Raw genomic sequence first — 20,086 nt, 5'->3', positions numbered from 1 at the left:
TGCGAGATTTAGCTGCTTTAAAACGCCTATAACATGTTTTATATTCAGTGACTACTTCGACATTGTGTGTGACGTCATAATACAATATGGCTACCTTTCTTTCATGTAGGTATTTAACCACGTTGTGATGTTTGGGACATCACTGTATATTTTTAATTATTGAACTATATATTTAATTGATAAGATGTATATATTTAATCACTGATAGGTCATTTTAATATATATATATAGGGTTTTTATCATCCATTTCAATCATCATTTCATTTCTTTGTATCGCGGCTATAACGTATTCTGAACGAACAAATTATTGGGTAAAGTATTTCAACATCACGCATATTTATAACTTGCAGTAAATTTTCCAATAGCCGTTGTGAGGTGACCAGAGTCAGCAGGCTAATTTCAGCCCAGTTCCAGCCCTCTCCACCTCATGAAGAGACAGTTGATACATTATTAACACCCACTTTTCAAACTCAGCTTCGAGACGCTTTATTTCAGCGGGAAAGTTCAGCCTATGTGAATGAACGTAATGAAGCAACGTGATGGATCCACAGCAATACATTGGAGAAGGGATGAGACCTCGAATCTTACTGGACCATGTGATATGGCTGATGGAAGGAGACTTTTGAACCGATAAATACCACCGACAAGGGCTGGAGAGGACATTCGGACTTTCTCATTTATATTCTTATTCATACTCTTACTACGATTCTACGTCTACACATCGGAGAAGATTTTAACTTAGTTCACTTCGCATCTGAGTATATTCTACTCAAAAGTTACTCTCATTGGGACTTGTTATCTCAATGACGAGAGGTAGTCAACGGGAGACCGGCTTTGACTAGTATAGGGCAGGAGAGCTCTTATTATGAATTTAGCTACGCTACTGTTTCGTAATACGGAAGAATACGAATGTATTCTCTCCATGAACATAACCCATGGTGGTTTTGCACTTAAAATTAGGACTCATTACGACTTTATGTAAGGAGTACAGTAGGAAGTGTTAAGGACAGGAAATGTAGAAGTAGGACTGGAATCCAACAACAGAGAAGGCAGCCGGTACGAGATCCACATATCATCAGCTTCAAGACAACAGAGTCTACATATGGTGAGCTTATGGCATAAGTTACTGCAAGTCTTCGCGCAACAGTTCATTTTTAAAATTAATTCCATTCAATTTTTCTTTTGCTTCCGTAAGTTCAGATGTCGTTAAAACGCCGTTACGTCACGTTTTTCAACTTAATAAATAGCTGTTCTAATTTGTATTTTATGAAATGATTATTAATGATCCTTAAATTCCAAGTTAGTGTACTTAATGATTTGTGTTCCGTTCACCTCACCCCTGGGAGTTTTTTGAGTCTCATTACGCATTATTATTATTATTATTATTATTATTATTATTATTATTATTATTATTATTATTAATTATCTACTTTTGTTTTCAAGCCATAAGCTTGAAGACTGGCGCCCTTGGGATACTGTTTATGGAGAAACAATGACATATCATTTATTTATTTTAATATTAAAGTGACCCGCCACGTTATAATTTTGTCATTCATCTGTGGGCCAAGTGGGTACGTCACAACGTTATGTGTGACGTATAAACATGGCTAATACACCATTACCTTTAGCCATAAATTGCTTATTCCATAGAAAGTGAGAATATGATTTTCGCATCTAAGTTTGTTTGGGGGATATCTTACAATTCACCCAGTATGTTTAAAAACTTTTAAGCACCAGAATTAACGATGATCCGCTATTACTAATACTAAAGAAGTAACATTTACCACTAATGACATTTACAAGATAGTACTAAAGTTGAAAACTAGAAAAGCAGCTGAAAGTGGTAAGATTTCTGGGGATATAGTAAAGACAATAGTTGGGATATAGTACCATATCTGAAGTATGATGGCAAGGTGATAGAAAAGGGAGAAATATTTTTTTTTTTTCACTTACGACATTCTTGTGAACAATGATGGAATGTCAATACTCTTAACAGAATTCACCCCAGCTTTATTTAACTAATCACGTTCCTTCATCGTGTGCAAGTTTCCCTTTCTTCAAGAGATTTGTGCATTTTGCGATTTATCGATGTATTAGCGCCGCCAAGTAGAATATATACTGTGTGATTTATAACTGAACCTAGAATCATGGGTGTTTTCAAACATTGTAAATAATTCGAGCTTAGTACACTACCCCGCCTTCGAAACATTTTCTGTTATGAACCAGGTATGTGCGGTCGATGTTGGTCCGTTTCTACACAGCCCCACAAATGTTCCAAGAAGACGTATTAATAAATTAGCCTCTAGCACTCCGTCCGCAGCCACCGTGGGATGTGCTTTCTACTGCCCCAGCATTCAAAAAAACTCAGACAGTTCTCAGTTCCACCTGATAATTCTATATTCTCCGCGGAGGTAAATGCTATCATAGAAGCCCTTGTATGTTCAGTCCGTCAGCGATGCCGCTGGTGGGATACTCAACAGCTCTGCCATCAGCTGTCATAGATGGCCTAGGCATCAATGAAGAGGCGTACTAGGGAAATGAGGAGTGAGGTAGTTTCCCGTTGCTTTCCTCACTAGAAGCCCTTACATGTAGTGAATTCTTCCCACCATGAGAATTCATCATCCTCTCTGATTTACTGAGTGTACTAACTACTCTATCAACACCAACTGAGTATCAAAAACCCAGTGTTCATATTATCAGTGTACTGAAGAAAATCACTCAACTGAACAGACACGGCTATCGTGTCATTCTTCTATGGACACATCGGATTCATCCACAACAAAGATGTGCACAATCTCCCCAAACAAGCAGCGGAATCAGGCCAACCTGTCAGACGTACCTTGCATCAAATGGACCTCATTTCTACGGCTAAACGACGAGCACATGACATGTGGAATAAAGAGTGGAATATATCCAAACACCAGTGTGGATATAATTATTTCGAGATACAGCCTCGAAGTCGAGCTCCTCTAAATGGAATTCGAACAGGCGATACATCATATCCATCGTCAGAAACAGCTTCAATCATGGTAGCTTCCGCAGTCATCTATTTCGTACTCAGTTTCCCGATACCCTATATTGTACATGTGACACAGTCGTTGGAGAATCCAGAACATATATTTTTTCAGTGCAACCATTTCACTTCCCACCAACGAACACTTCTAAAGACAATAGTAGAATTACACGAACCGCTACCAACCAGAATGTCAACCTTGCTCGCTACAAAGTGCGCCGTTGGATACTCCGCTACACAGAAATATTTGAAGAATTCTGGCCTCTGTTCATAACACACTCCATGACCATTTCGCACATTACCTTGTCAGCAACAAGAACTCATTTAAGTATTATGTATCTGTTATATTCATTTTCGGTGTATTTTATTGTGTTTTAGATAATGTATCAGAGCTGGCTGTATGACCAGCCCCAGACCGAAAGTCATAAATGTATCTTTTTTTAGTGCCCTGCGTGACATTTGAACACAGACTGTATCAACCACGTGCAGACTTGATTTAATCGAGTTAATTTTAAGAGACCTTTGTTGCAATTCTCTTTAAAAATCTTCAAGATTCCACCTTTTCCTATGTGTTGCCTTTTTGCATTTTCCGGGTCGAAGAAAAGCTATGAATTAATAACAATAAACTTGTACCTGACTTATTGTAATATTATCCTTAATCTTTCTTATTGTTGGTTATTTATATCTATGATTGATACAGTGGCTTAGAAAAGTATAAGGACACCAAGCAAAAAAAAAAAAATCCACATTACACAGACAATTTTATTACAGAGAAATTACAAAAATTAAAATGTTCAATAGTATTATCTATACATTTAGTAGTGTTTTTGCTATTTGCATTACGTCGCACCGACAACCATATCCACACACAATTCAGGCAGTGTATCCGTACGGTTTGCTTTACTTTTGAGGATCTAAGCTCTGTCCTGTGACCATTAGCTACACGTCGCACTGACACAGATAGGTCTTATGGCGACGATGGGATAGGAAAGGCCTAGGAGTTGGAAGGAAGCGGCCGTGACCTTAATTAAGGTACAGCCCCAGCATTTGCCTGGTGTGAAAATGGGAAACCACGGAAAACCATCTTCAGGGCTGCCGATAGTGGGATTCGAACCTACTATCTCCCGGATGCAAGCTCACAGCCGCGCGCCTCTACGCGCACGGCCAACTCGCCCGGTCCTATGCTCCTAAGAGACTGACCAACCTTATTCATCCTATTAATCATCCACTTCACAGTTTCACTGACACAGGCACGGGGCATATTGCAAAACAAAGACCAACACAATCTAAGAAGAAGTGATAAAACAGTAACTAAGCAACAGTGACTCACTGACGGACAATTGAAAGTTCGTTGTTGTTTCCAACTGTTGGGTAGGCGGGAAGGAACATTATGAATAGGGCTGTGCAATCGCAAGTCAAACAGGCGGGAAAGTTTAACTAATTTAGGACCGTGGACAAATTCATGGGTTTTTCTTTGTTAATTTGACCTTTCAAACTTAGAAGTTCCAACCCAGCTGGGTCAAGCAGAACTAGCTCTAGAATAAACGTTACTTCTAATGCTGAATCTGACTCGTTGGCTGAACGGTCAGCGTACTGGCCTTCGGTTCAGAGGGTCCCGGGTTCGATTCCGGGCCGGGTCGGGGATTTTAACCTTAATTGGTTAATTCCAATGGCACGGGGGCTGGGTGTATGTGTTGTCTTCATGATCATTTCATCCTCATCACGACACGCAGGTCGCCTACGGGAGTCAGATAGAAAGACCTGCACCTGGCGAGCCGAACCCGTCCTGGGATATCCCGGCACTAAAAAAAAAGCCATACGACATTTCAATGCTGAAATCCTTCTGGCAGAGCTGCATTTGTACCAAAAATGAAAAATGTACCCAAATTGGTTGGCAAGTTATTAACTTTTTATATTAAAATACTTTGTTAATTTTATGCACACAGTAAAACACAAAATAATCAACAACTTTTTTACCTTTAACACCTAGAGAGTTCTAGTTTCTACATATACAATTCAGTTTTAATACAAATAACCCTAAGCTTATCACATTATCAGATATTACAAAAGTATAAGGGCAGATGACCATCTGCATTTATAAGGAGGTGTCCTTGAGCTGTCAGTGGAGAGATCGCGTGGAATGACATTAGTAGACGAATACGTCTGAGTTGTGACTTTAAAAGTAGGAAAGATCACAATATGAAGATAAAGTTGGAATTCAAGAGGTCAAATTGGGGCAAATATTCGTTTATAGGAAGGGGAGTTAGGGATTAGAGTAACTTACCAAGGGAGACGTTCACTAAATTTCCATTTTTTTAAAAATCATTCAAGAAAAGGATAGTAAAACAACATATAGGGAATCTGCCACCTTGGGCGACTGCCCCACATGCAGATCAGTATTGATTGATTGATTGATTGATTGATTGATTGATTGATTGATCGATCGATCGCCCATTCGGAGAAAAGGTCAAAAATGACAAGCGACTCCACCGTGGTGGTTTACGCAACTCCCCATTGCCAGTCGATAAATTGGTATCTATGAGTGAGGAACTCCTATTGCTTGGTTTGCTAATCCAAAATAAAAATAAATGCATGACAAGAACAACACAGGTGCATCCTATGCTCTCAGGACGACTGGAGAAAGGTCTTCATCACACCTTATTTATCGATCTGTAGCCAGACGAAACATTTTTTCAACAACTACTTCCGGATGTCTAAACCATCATTTGATGAACTTGTGAGTTACATACGAACGGATATTGTAGGGATTGATACAGTGATGAGAAAAAGTGTTCTTCCCGGAAGGGAAGGTAGCTGTAACTTTGAGGTATGTCAATTTCCAATAACAAGTCTTGTTGTTCCCATGATTACTGGCCATTCTGAATGAACAAAAGGAAACAGAAACATGTTGAACCTTGAACATTTGAATGTATTGTAACCGAAACAAAATTACACCTACTTTACAAAGTCGATATCAAAATAAACAAAATCACTCAGCTGGCTGTTGCCTTCAGAAGATGCCGGTGTCGTTACTGTTTCCGGCGTAGATACAGAATTCGGATATTGTATAGAGGTGTTGTAAATAATAAGATACATATATTATTATATAGACCGTTATGCCTTTCAGCGTTCAGTCTGCAAGCCTCTGTGAATTTACTAAACGTCGCCACAATCCTCTATTTGCAACTAGTGCTGTGGCCTCATTTAGTTCTATACCTCTTATCTTTAAATCTTTAGAAACTGTCTAACCATCGTTCTCTTGGTCTCCCTCTACTTCTCTTACCCTCCATAACAGAGTCCATTATTCTCCTACGAAACTTATCCTCCTCCATTCGATTCACATGACTCCACCACCGTAGCCGGTTTATGCGAACAGCTTCATCCTCAGAGTTCATTAGGCTTTATCTCCTCATTCCGAGTACCATCCTGCCATTGTTTCCACCTGTTAGTACTACCAATCATTCTCGCTACTTTCATGTCTGTTAGCGCTAACTAATGAATAAGATATCTTGGGTCCACCCAGCTTTCCCTCCCATAAAGCAAAGTTGACCTGAAAATAGACCGACGTAAAGATAGCTTCGTCCTGGAGCCGACTTCCTTCTTACAGAACACTGATGATCGCATCTGCGAGCCCACTGCATTAGCTTTACTACACCTTGATTCCTTCTCACTTACTATATTACCATCCTGGGAAAACACACAACCTAAATACTTGAAATTATCTACCTGTTCCAGTTCCAGCGTTCCATCACCAATCTGACATTCCATTCTGCTCAATTTCTTACCTACCGTCATCAATTTAGTCTTCGAAAGGCTAATTCTCATATCATACACATTGCACCTATTTTCAAGTTGCAAGACATCAGACTACAGGTTTCGGCACAATATGCCATTAAGACCAAGTCGTCAGCATAGGCCACCGCTTACTACATTTCCACCTAACTGAACCCTTCTCTGCCACTTGATACCGTTCATCAACAGATGATCCATGTTAACTACGAAAAGCAAAGATGAAAGATTACAGCCTTGTCTAACCCCTGTAAGTACCCTGAACCAAGAACTCATTCTAACATCAACTCTCACTGCAACCCAATTGTCAACATAAATGCCTTGAATTGGTTTTAATAATCTACCCTTAATTCTACAATCCCCCAGTATGGCGAACATCCTTTCCCTCGATACTCTGTCATATGCTTTCTCCAGATCTACGAAACAAAGACAACTGACGTATTTAAGCACCTTCAAGTACCACCGGACTGGGCCAGGATCGAACTTGTCAGGTTGAGGTCAGAAGACCAGCGTCTCAACCGTCTGAGCCACTCAGGGTGTTGTAAGTTTGGGGAGGACAACTCAGTAGTGTGACTTGCTGAAAATGCTGGATACTAGCCAGAATAATGTGCGCCTGGTTGTGCAAATCCTGCATACCTGGGAGTAGTGCTGGGTACTGAGTGTATGATTCGAAGCAGTGCATCGATTCGTTCAAGTGTCCGAGTGAATCGATTCACAGGAACGGCGAGCTCACGGCACACGATTCAGTTGACTCGCAGCAGACAGTGCTGAGTGGCTCACTCACGGATCAGTGATCGGCACACTGGACATTGGCTGGGAGCCAAACTTCGCTGCAGCGAGACATACCGAGCCATAGCACACTGAAAGAATCGTACGCTAAGACGGGCTCTCTCTCTCTCTCTCTCTCTCTCTCTCTCAGCTCATTTGAAAATAATGCCCATTTGCATTCATTGTCCTCTTCTTACAGGGAGGTTTAAATAGTATGTGGATGTATTTACAGTGTCAAAAAGGTAGTCAAAGCATAATTCCAAAGTAACTAGCTAGTAAATATGTAGGCTATTAGGTTCTTCCATTTATTAGTTTAATGAATCAGTATTATAACTTAGTTGAAATTCCACAAATAATTCAACTAACTAACCTACCGTATGACTATAATGCCTATTGCTCACGATAAAATGTTTCGTAAAATTTGTTGTACATTTCATTTTATAAGAAACTAGCTGATGTACCCGTGCTTCGCTACGGGATTCTCAGAAAGACTGTCTTTGTGGTTTTCCTACCTGAAGTCGTCAGGAACGTAGTGATTAAAAGCAATGTTATATAAAATACTCTATCAAATTAATAAACCGCACATTTCCTCACTTTTAACGAACAGTACTACGGTGCCGATCTAACAGTCCAAAGTTCCAGTGCTGCAATGACCAGACCGCAGACAGCCGTGGACACTTCCCTGCCATTATTCCGTTAAAAATGCACACTGCTCATTCCAATCAGTGCCTCAGAGTAGGAATTGAATAGCTCGAATGGTATGATGAACCAGTTTGTTACCCATCAGTAGTATCAGAAATTTATCTAACTCCCCAGCTACTTCCCGCCAATTTTCAGGCAGGCTGTCATACTCGGTACGACCGGGTGAGTTGGCTGTGCGGTTAGGGGCGCATAGCTGTGAGCTTGGATCCGGGTGGTAGTGGGTTCGAACTCCACTGTCGACAGCCCTGAAAATGGTTTTCCGTGGTCTCCAAATTTCACACCAGGAAAATGCTGGGGCTATAACGTAATTAACGTAGGGGCTGCTCCTTCCAACTCCTAGCCCTTTCGTATCCTATCGTCGCCATGATCCTAGCTGTGTCGGGGCGACGTAGAGCAAATATTAAAAAAAAAAACTCGGTATACAGCAGTAATCTCATCTATCGGAGACACAAAGCAAATCACAACAAACAATGGTCAATGTAATGTTATTGTTGATCAATGTTAAGAGCTTTCTGTATTATAGGCCTTCACATTCAGTTTTCTTTCGACTCTGTAATATAAGGCCGTCTTATAAAATTAATTATAAATAGCGTAGACTGTAGTTCCTTATTCCCCGACTTTACACACCGATTTTCATTAAATTCTGTTTACCCACTTTCTCGTGACGGCGCTCATATGATCTTAGCAACAAAAATCCATATTCATGAATATCTCCGTTATCATAGCCGGTACGGTCAAAATGTATAAGACATAAATGATCGAAAATTTAATACTATGTAACGTTATTTATATAGTAATTGTCAATAAGACCACTAATAACAAAATATTCGAGAATTAAATTTTGGGCCTTCCCCTAAACTACCATTTCACTCAGTGTGAATAAAGTTATTTATGGCCTAGATTGTAGCGACTTATTCCCCGACTTTGTACATACATACATACATACATACATACATACATACATACATACATACATTACATACATACCTAATCATTATAGACTGTTATGCCTTTCAGCGTTCAGTCTGCAAGCCTCTGTGAATTTACTAAACGTCGCCACAATCCTCGATTTGCAACTAGTGTTGTGGCCTCATTTAGTTCGATACCTTTTATCTTTAAATCGTTAGAAACCGAGTCTAACCATCGTCGTCTTGGTCTCCCTCTACTTCTCTTACCCTCCATAGCAGAGTCCATTATTCTCCTAGGTAACCTATCCTCCTCCATTCGCCTCACATGACCCCACCACCGAAGCCGGTTTATGCGTACAGCTTCATCCATCGAGTTCATTCCTAAATTAGCCTTCATTTCCTCATTCCGAGTACCCTCCTGCCATTGTTCCCACCTGTTTGTACCAGCAATCATTCTTGCTACTTTCATGTCTGTTACTTCTAAATTATGAATAAGATATCCTGAGTCCACCCAGCTTTCGCTCCCGTAAAGCAAAGTTGGTCTGAAAAGAGACCGATGTAAAGATAGTTTCGTCTGGGAGCTGACTTCCTTCTTACAGAATACAGCCGATCGCAGCTGCGAGCTCACTGCATTAGCTTTACGGCACCTTGATTCAATCTCACTTACTATATTACCATCCTGGGAGAACACACAACCTAAATACTTGAAATTATCGACCTGTTCTAGCTTAGTATCACCAATCTGACATTCAATTCTGTTGAATTTCTTACCTACTGACATCAATTTAGTCTTCGAGAGGCTAATTTTCATACCATCCTCATTGCACCTATTTTCAAGTTCCACGATATTAGACTGTAGGCTTTCGGCACAATCTGCCATTAAGACCAAGTCGTCAGCATAGGCCAGACTGCTTACTACATTTCCACCTAATTGAATCCCTCCCTGCCATTTTATACCTTTCAGTAGATGATCCATGTAAACTACAAACAGCAAAGGTGAAAGATTACAGCCTTGTCTAACCACTGTAAGTACCCTGAACCAAGAACTCATTCTGCCATCAATTCTCACTGAAGCCCAATTGTCAACATAAATGCCTTTGATTGCTTTTAATAATCTGCCTTTAATTCCATAGTCCCCCAGTATGGCGAACATCTTTTCCCTCGGTACCCTGTCATATGCTTTCTCTAGATCTACGAAACATAAACACAACTGCCTATTCCTCTCGTAGCATTTTTCAATTACCTGGCGCATACTGAAAATCTGATCCTGACAGCTTCTCTGTGGTCTGAAACCACACAGGTTTTCATCCAACTTCCTTTCAACGACTGATCGCACCCTCCCTTCCAAGATGCCAGTGAATACTTTGCCTGGTATACTAATCAGTGAGATACCTCGACAGTTGTTGCAATCCTTCCCGTTCCCTTGCTTATAGATACGGGCAATTACTGCTTTTGCCCAATCTGAAGGTACCTTACCCACACTCCACGCTAATTTTACTACTCTATGAAGCCATTTCATCCCTGCCTTCCCACTATACTTCACCATTTCAGGTCTAATTTCATCTATTCCTGCTGCCTTATGACAATGGAGTTTATTTACCATCCTTTCCACTTCCTCAAGCATAATTTCACCAACATCATTTTCCTCCTCCCCTTGAGCTTCGCTGTTCACAACACCACCAGGATGATTTCCTTTTACATTGAGAAGATGTTCAAAATATTCCCTCCACCTCTCCAGTGATTCCCTGGGATCTATTATGAGTTCACCTGCATTACTCAAAACACTGTTCATTTCCTTTTTCCCTCCCTTCCTAAGATTCTTTATTGCTGTCCAGAATGGTTTCCCTGCTGCTTAACCTAGCCTTTCCAGGTTGTTACCAAAATCTTCCCATGACTTCTTTTTGGATTCAACAATTATTTGTTTCACTCTGTTTCTTTCATCTACAGTACATACAACTCCCTATCTGCCTCGGCCCTTGTTTGGAGCCATTTCTTATAAGCCTTCTTTTTACGTTTACAAGCTGCTCTCACTTCATCATTCCACCAAGATGTTCGCCTTTTCCCATCTTTACACACAGTTGTTCCAAGGCATTCCCTGGCTGTTTCTACTACAGCATCCCTGTATGCCGCCCATTCACTTTCTATATCCTGAACCTGCTTAATGTCTACTGTTCGAAACTTCTCACTAATCATATCCATGTACTTCCGTCTAATTTCCTCGTCCTGGAGATTTTCTACCCTTATTCGTTTGCAGACAGATTTCACTTTCTCTACCTTAGGCCTAGAGATACTTAGTTCACTACAATTCAGATAGTGGTCTGTATCATCGAAAAATCCCCGGAAAACTCGTACATTCCTAACAGATTTCCTGAATTCGAAGTCTGTTAAGATATAGTCTATTATGGATCTGGTACCCCTAGCCTCCCATGTGTAGCGGTGAATAGCCTTATGCTTGAAGAATGTATTCGTAACAGCTAAACCCATACTAGCACAGAAGTCCAGCAAACGCTTCCCATTCCCATTAGCTTCCGTATCTTCCCCACATTTACCAATCACCCTTTCGTATCCTTCAGTTCTATTCCCAACTCTCGCATTGAAATCGCCCATTAGCACTATTCTATCCTTGCTGTTGACCCTGACTACGATGTCACTCAATGCTTCAGAAAACTTGTCAACTTCATCCTCATTTGCACCCTCACATGGTGAATACACGGACACAATTCTAGTCCTAATTCCTCCAACTGACAAATCTACCCACATCATTCGCTCATTTACGTGCCTAACAGAAACTATGTTGCGCGCAATGGTATTCCTGATAAAGAGCCCTACCCCAGACTCTGCCCTTCCCTTTCTAACACCCGTCAAGTACATTTTATAATCTATCTCTGCCTCGTTATCTCCCCTTACCCGAATATCACTTACTCCTAGCACATCCAGATGCATCCTCTTTGCTGACTCAGCCAGTTCTACTTTCTTTCTTCCATAAGCTCCATTAATATTGATAGCTCCCCATCGAATTCCATTTCGTTCGCCAAGTTGTTTCCAAGGAGTCCCTCGCCTGTCAAATGGGAGTGGGACTTCGTTACTCACATAGGTCCGAGGCTTGCTTAAAATGTTCTGAGCTCGGTCGATTCATGAAGCAGGATGCTGCCCTACTTGCACATAGTCCAAGTGAGGATCTCTCCTCTAACGGGTTATGGACCACCGACTTTGTATACCGATTTTATTTACGATGGGACAACTAATAAATATTTGAGAAATACATTTTAGACCTTCCCCTAAACTACCATTTCTCTCAGCGTGAGTAAGGTTATTTATGGCGTAGATTGTAGCGACTTATTCGCCGACTTTGCATACCTATTTTAATTAAGACGGGACCTCTAATACCGGTAACAAATATTTGCGAACAACATGGTAGGCCTTCCCCTAAACTACCATTTCTTTCAGAGTGAATAAGATTATTTATAGTTTATATTGTAGCAACTTATTTTAGAACTTTACATACCGATTTTCATTAAGATAGGACCACTAATAACATAAAAATTTGCGAATTACATTTTAGGCCTTCCCCTAAACTACAATTTCTCTCAGCGTGAAAAAGATTATTTATGGCCTAGACTGTAGCGACCTTTCCGATTTTCATTCAATTCCCTTCAGCCATTTTCTCGTGATGCGTGTACAGACAGACAGACAGACAGACAGACAGACAGACAGACAGACATTACGGAAAATTTTAAAAAATGCATTTCCTTGTTACTATGGATATGTTTGATACAGAAATACCATCCTTTTTAAATTGTTAGTAATGTACAGACAAAACTCTTATTTTATATATATAGATAGATTGGTGAAAACAAGTTTGTTGTTCACGGATTTTATAAAATCCGTGGAAGCATCAGGATGGCCATCTATGAACTCATTTCTGAACTAAGATGTATGTGCTGCCATCTATCGATAAACTTTTAAACCAAGAATCAGCTTATCAACTTACAGTGTGTTGAGTATGGCTCCAACGAACAAAGCAAAACTTGCTGCTTTAGCTGCAATTATATGTTGTACAGTGGTAAAAAGGAAGAAAAGAAATGCCAGAAAATGTTGGACTCGGGATTTCATCAGAAGAAGAGAAGAAGGTAGAGAATTGCTGTCCTTGGTCGAAAATTAGTCGAGGTTAGAAGACCAGCATTCATATAGGAATTCGGCGATTGTGTTTTCTGACTCTCTTCTTGCATTTCTGTTGTGGTAAAGTGGCGTTTTAACTTCGTACAAACAAGGATATTTCTGGTATTCGTCCAATAAAACACTAACAGCTTCCTTAGTCCACCCGAATCCTGCCATTTTAGAAAAGAAGTGTTTGTTTACAATCGAGCTTCTCAATCTTCTCACGACGTAGAGCCAGAATCATCGTACTGTCAGCTTCGCTGATTGGTTCGTTTCGTAAAATTAATTTCGCAGAATAGAGCATCAAAGGTGTTATAAAACTTGAATTTGACTGTGAGCAACAGAAATTTTATAAAATTAAATTATTGTGCAATAAATCTGACAGAAAATTTTATCGTGAGCAACAGGAATAAGTCATGCTCGTGACCACTCGAAATTGTCTGTTTTATATTGGAAAGAACCGCTCAGTATTTTCTCAGTTCGTATGTCACATCATAGCACAAGACTTCAATAATCGAATCACGAGATCACCGATGTACGTGAGCCGACTGACGCAATAACTTAAATAAAAATATGTTGAATCAGAAAACCACGGGGCTAGTCTGCATCTGCGATAGCCTATACAAAATATGACGATTTAAAAATCCTCTATTGATAGAGATATATTTTCAAAGATGACCGACAGAGTTGGCCATGCGATTAGGGTCGCGTAACTAAGAGCTTGCATTCGGAGGATGGTGGGTTCGAATCCTAACATCGGCAGCCGTCAAGATGGTTTTCCGTGGTTTCCTATTTTCACACCAGACAAATGGCGTTGTACCTTAATTAAGGCCATGGGCGCTTCCTTTCCACTCCAAACCCACCGTCGCCATAAGGCCTGTCTGTGTCGGTGTTAGGTAAATCAATCTGATTTATATTTAATATGTAGACTACTTATTGCGAACACGGGTATTTTTACAGCTAATTCTGTATATATATACACACATATAAGAGAGTTGTGACTTTCAGAGAACTGGGTGAAAGCCATAAGTTAGTGTATAAAATTTGTGTTCTCAGTTATTATTATTATTATTATTATTATTATTATTATTATTATTATTAGCTACGTAAGTTTTGTACTGTAATATAACGAGCCTATTTTTTTCCTGCATTTCATTTTTAACTTATTTGTTTTGTCTTGTGTACTTATCGTGAATACAATGAAATGTCCATCTTCTTTGAAATTATTCAAGAAAAGACTACGCAAACAATTGATAGGAAATTTCCCACCTGGGCGACAGCTCTAAATGCAGATCACTGATGACTGTACGTACAGATATTTTTTCATATAATTGCCCGCGTTTAATAATTCAACCGTTAGATGTTTCTAAACAATTTATTTAAAAGCAAATTAAAACATTATATTTATTAACTCACATCGTGTTGACGTAAATTGCATGAAATACATTATTTTATTTTTATTATATTGCTACTTTCAATGCTTAAGATACCGGGTTGATGGATGGTAAGAATAATATTAAAACCATGCAAAAGACCATGTTATAGAATACAAAATATGTTTCCTTATAGAGTTTCGGAATAAAAGTATATTAATGTCCTTCCATTTGGCGGTAAGATGTATGGTATACTGCATTGTGTTTGCCTTTCGAACTCTTGAACAATCCACGTACAGTTGACAATGGCAAAAGCGCCGTTTTCGAAGATGGAGTCCTACAACTTTAAGCGATTGTCCTATGTCAAAATTTCAGATCTCTGTGTGTCGCAGATTTGACCGGGCTTCGCACACATACACACAAAAATTTCCGAATATTACGGGCTGATGGCTCCTCGTGCCGCGGACCGAAAATGGCTTCCTACTCAATGGACTTACAGTCCGTGGAATACTACTTCGCCCGCGGCATGCTCAGTCATGATGGTGGCTTCAATAATATTCGTCATCAGTTTCAGCGGCGTGTTCATTGCAGAGAGAAGGATTCATATACCTGAGAAGGATAATCGGTGCCACAATCGTCCATCCCAAGATGTTCGAGGGTGTTCCAGGTGACTCCAAATTGTTCAAAATCTGTGTCGTGTAGTTGACAGCCTCATCTGTATGACATGTCGTGTCGACAGACTTTTCAATTTATAGAAAACCGGATAATTCTTGTGAGCGTTGCTTGTTAATGACGTTGACAGTTTCATGTCTTGGTGTAAGAATTGCTCTTAGCCACAGCCATGCGTCTTAGGTGAAAACCTGTGCCCACCTATCTTCGTTTGCCGTGTGGATTTGGCTGGGCATCGCGCACATGAACAGACAGACAGACAGACAGACAGACAGACATGGATTGAATGAAAATGGCTTCCTATTCCACGGACATAAAATGGCATCTTGACTGATATATGTATTATTCCTTGTTTATTATTATCGTCGATCTTGTGTCCTATATGTTTCCTCTAAATGTATACGCGTCCAACCCTTGTACCTTTTCTCTTCGGGGTTTGGGTATGAAGTCAACCTAATCAGATGAGTTAATGAGATGAAATGAATGACATGGTATATGATAGTACGAATGAGGAGGATGAAACCCGGCGCCGGCACATAGCCCACTCCTCTCGAATAGCTCAAGACTTTACGTCCCAATCCGACGGACGAAACACCATCAACAGCGTCATATGCCCTCACACCATATAAGACCAAAAACGGCTTCCTACGCCCTGGACGAAAAATGGCTCCTTGAATTGTGTTCTCTACCTATCTTATGTACGTTGCCTAACGACAGTGATTCTACGCATTTAATCTTCGTGACAGCACGTTGGATTGTCACATCCCAATACACGTGTTCCTATGGTTTTTCGTTCATAACTCACCAACGATAGCGAAAATGAAAATTCCGGCTTCGATGTGCATTCGGACCCCCTTCCATCTACGTATGTTCAAAATTTCAGATCTCTGCGTGCTGTAGATTCTGCTGGGCATCGCGCACAGACACACACACACAAACACTTCCTTTTATTGTTATATGTATATACTTGGGAATTGTTACTGTGGGGGAAAGGATTTGTAACATCAACATTTGATACGAAGAGGTGGGTGCCAGGAGAAACCTGAATCTGAAAGCTAGATGACGCCTAGGAAAGGAGTTCATAGAACGAAGACCAGATAGCAGAAGCAAGCGTTGAATGTTGTTGCTGCCGTCTTATCAGTAGACACTACAGAGATGTAATAGATAGGAACGTTGACTCTAACCAAGATCTACTACAATATCTCAGACCTTAACCGACCTATCGAAACTGTCCATAATGGTGGCAGCTGGAGTGTTAGCATGCGTTTGTTTTGATTTGTGTAAGCCGTGTTGTTACCAAATATTTCCGGAAATTTGAATATTATTAAACGTACATTATATTTATTTATGGTCTTAAGAAGATTATAGATCCTCTTTCAGTGCCGTAAGAAGCTGTTTGTTCTCAAAGAGCTTATTTATTCCAACAATGTCGGTGGTGATTAGGTTAATTTTGATTCTCGTGTTCTTCTCCGAAAGCACTTTCTTTATTTTTAGTTACCTATGCAATATGTTTATAGTTCAATGTGCTGTGTGCCTGAATGTAAGTAAGAGCTCAGTGTTCCCGTTTCCAAAAGACCTAGTATTAAGGCAAAATTGGGTTAAGAGCATTCGCAAGGAAAACTTCGAACCGAATCATAGGACTAATAATGTTGTGTGCATTATTTTATCATTTTTGAAATCAAATGTATTCTGAGGGAAGACATATACCTATAGAAGGTGGTGATCTAATTCCAGTGCCGCGCAAACTCCCGAAGTTAAAACTAATGATGCTTATCCTAGCATTTACCCTATCAGCCAACGTACCGTACTACAAAGAAAATTAAATCAGTCCCAGAAAGATCCCGAAAATCATGACCAAGATTTATGATTTAGAGACTAAATTAATCTTAAACGGTGGTGCAAGAATGGTGTAACTTAATTTTCAACGTTTTGCAATGAACATGCGTAAACTAAACCTAACCCCACTTCCCGTGAGTTAACGTGAGGATTATGTTCTTTTTTATATAAAATACAATTATGCCATCAATTCTGATGAGTTTTAAGGTGACGAGTGCTTTAGACGGTCACGTTTATCATATAAATATCGCTTGTACCCACTCAACAATACAGGTGGATTTTGGAGGGTTGAAAGGGTACGATGCGCATTGGTATCACCCAAATATCACTGTAAAATTTGTCACAAATGGAACATAATAATTGCTTTTACACATATCAAGTGAAAAATCCCTGGCAAATTAAGAAATACCGTCGTTATTTGAGAAATATGAAAACATACTTAAGGCTTTTACACAGGACTGGTTTATGACGTACTGCGCTGCTGGTGCCGTCTTTTGTTACTTTCTTCTGGTCCAGGGCTAGCACCGTGGAATGGGAGTGCTATGTCTGTAGAATCTCATTATCTTTGTCCATATGACTAGAGCGGCCAGTTCAAACAGCAAAATGGAGGTCAACAGAAAAATAGCATGATCCCTGGACCAATAAATATTTTTATTTCTGTTCGAACGAAAGTAGCTCGATCCCTGGACCAATAAATCACTAGTCCACTGAATTTTTCTTATGTACATTGGCCATACCATTTTGTCGCCTATTAAATATTGCATATCGCGATACAATTCATGAAATGATGATGTTTGACAAGTGAAGCAATGAAACGAAAGCAAAGAACTTCAGTGAACACAGATATCACACACGAAATCGTTGAAAGTGCAAGACAAAAGACATACGTGTGTCACTGTGAGCGCAACACCAAATGTACTTGTAAAGTGATAAAGTACGTATACCACCGCCGTCTCGATTCTCCTATACTGCCTGCTCTATGCGAGCCTTTTTGCGACTACGCTGCGACAACATTTCTCCGCTAGATGGCAAACATAGACGCACAATGTTCTAAACTTATTCTAATGACGACAGCCTACAAAACAATATGCAGTATGGTCATATGTTCACTGAAGCTCGTAAATTACATCAATAATATTAAATATCGGCAATATTACATGTATGAAGTCGCAGTTGGCCTCTTCATGCACAATTCAAAGATTTGCCTGGACGAAGGCTTGGCGTGGTACCGAACTTTTTGTGTTCTTGCCAACGCAATATCAAATAACAGAGGTCTTACGAACTTGGTTAGGATAATATCACTAACAGTTTGCTGATGTTATTTGACTTCACACTGTAACAAAACACATTCTGAAAGGTTTTTTTTTTTTTTTTTTTTTTTTTTTTTTTTTTTTTTTTTTTTTTTTTTTTTTGCTATTTGTTTTACGTCGCATCGACACGGACAGGTATTACGGCGATGATGGGATAGAAAAGGCCTAGGAATTGGAAGGAAGCGGCCGTGGCCTTAATTAAGGCACAGCCCAAGCATTTGCCTGGTGTGAAAATGGGGTACCACGGAAAACCATCACCAGGGCTGCTGACAGTGGGGTTCGAACGCACTATCTCCAAGATGAAAACCCACAGCTGCGCGCTCCTAACCGCACGGCCAACTCACCCGGTATTCTGAAAGGGAAGACGTTGCAAGTCCTCGTATTACGCTCGTACGTTTGAAGGACTTCGACAATAGGGCACAGCAGCTTAAACGAACTCCTGCAGATGCTTCACCAGAGCAACAAAATAAGGTTTCGGGTATCGAATTCCTCCTCTGTCCTGATGCATAATCAGTTCCATTTAGCGGTGTCGAAGCTCTAGGCAGTGAGATGTTGCTGACACAAATGTCACAATCCATCCTCTCTTCAACAACACGAACCTAGTACCGGCAAATTAGGATTCGATTTCCTGTTTTTAGTTTGATTGGAATATTATCGTTTGGATATCTGAGGTTGCCCAAAATGTCTAAACATGAATACGTTTGTTTTGTGATTGTCCGTCTTCTTATCACAAGGAATCCACTATCCTCCACGGCTTTAATCACTTTATGAAAAAAATCCGCAGCCTCTTCTGTCATTCGACCGGGTCAGGAATGGAATGAATGAAGCCCCATCTAGCAGCGAGGATAGGAATTGTGCCGGCTACCGAATCCTGTCGCACTCCTCCGGGGAAATGATTAATGAATGACAGATGAAATGAAATGATATTCGAGAGTGTTCCTGGAATGAATATGACAGGAAAAACCGGAGTATCCGGAGAAGAACCTGTCCCGCCTCCGCTTTGTTCAGCACAAATCTCACATGGAGTGATCGGGTTTGAACCACAGAACCCACCTGTGAGAGGCCGGCGCGCTGCCGCCTGAGCCGCGAAGGCTCCATCACCTTCTGAAATAAGGTGTAAAGGCACAGATACGAGCGTAATCTGAAGCTATCCAATTACTTCCTTTATTAGGTCCTTGCCTGGATAAAGCCGACAGCCGCTTTTCTCTTAATTCCCTTCTAGACGGTATTTCATTGAGTCTTATCTTTTCTGGCTGCGAACCACCTTGCCGAGATTGGCAAACTGGTACATAACAATTGAATATTTCGGGGAACAGTTTTAGTTCTGCGAAAAACATACCTTGCACAAACGGAAAGAAACAAGTACCAACACCTTAAAATCACTTTTGAAATGTCTATAAGCATAACCTGATTAATTCATTTAACAGTGCTATACAAAATATCTCTTGTACGAACGGAAGTGACCAGACACGTTTACTTATTGTACGAAATAACTCAGGTTTTCACACACATTCATGCACCAATAACACAGTACTACACCCACACTGATAGCGAAGATTG

General features: G+C 40.2%; 1 protein-coding gene across 1 annotated transcript in view; it reads right to left on the bottom strand.

The window, feature by feature from the left end:
* The window catches only part of LOC136860514 (protogenin), a 606,373-nt gene that overhangs the window by 480,303 nt on the left and 105,984 nt on the right, over window positions 1–20,086 (bottom strand). The window lies entirely within an intron of this gene.

Source organism: Anabrus simplex, chromosome 1 (assembly GCF_040414725.1).
Source record: "Anabrus simplex isolate iqAnaSimp1 chromosome 1, ASM4041472v1, whole genome shotgun sequence".
NCBI lineage: Eukaryota > Metazoa > Arthropoda > Insecta > Orthoptera > Tettigoniidae > Anabrus > Anabrus simplex.
This window is presented reverse-complemented; position numbering and strand designations above follow the sequence as displayed.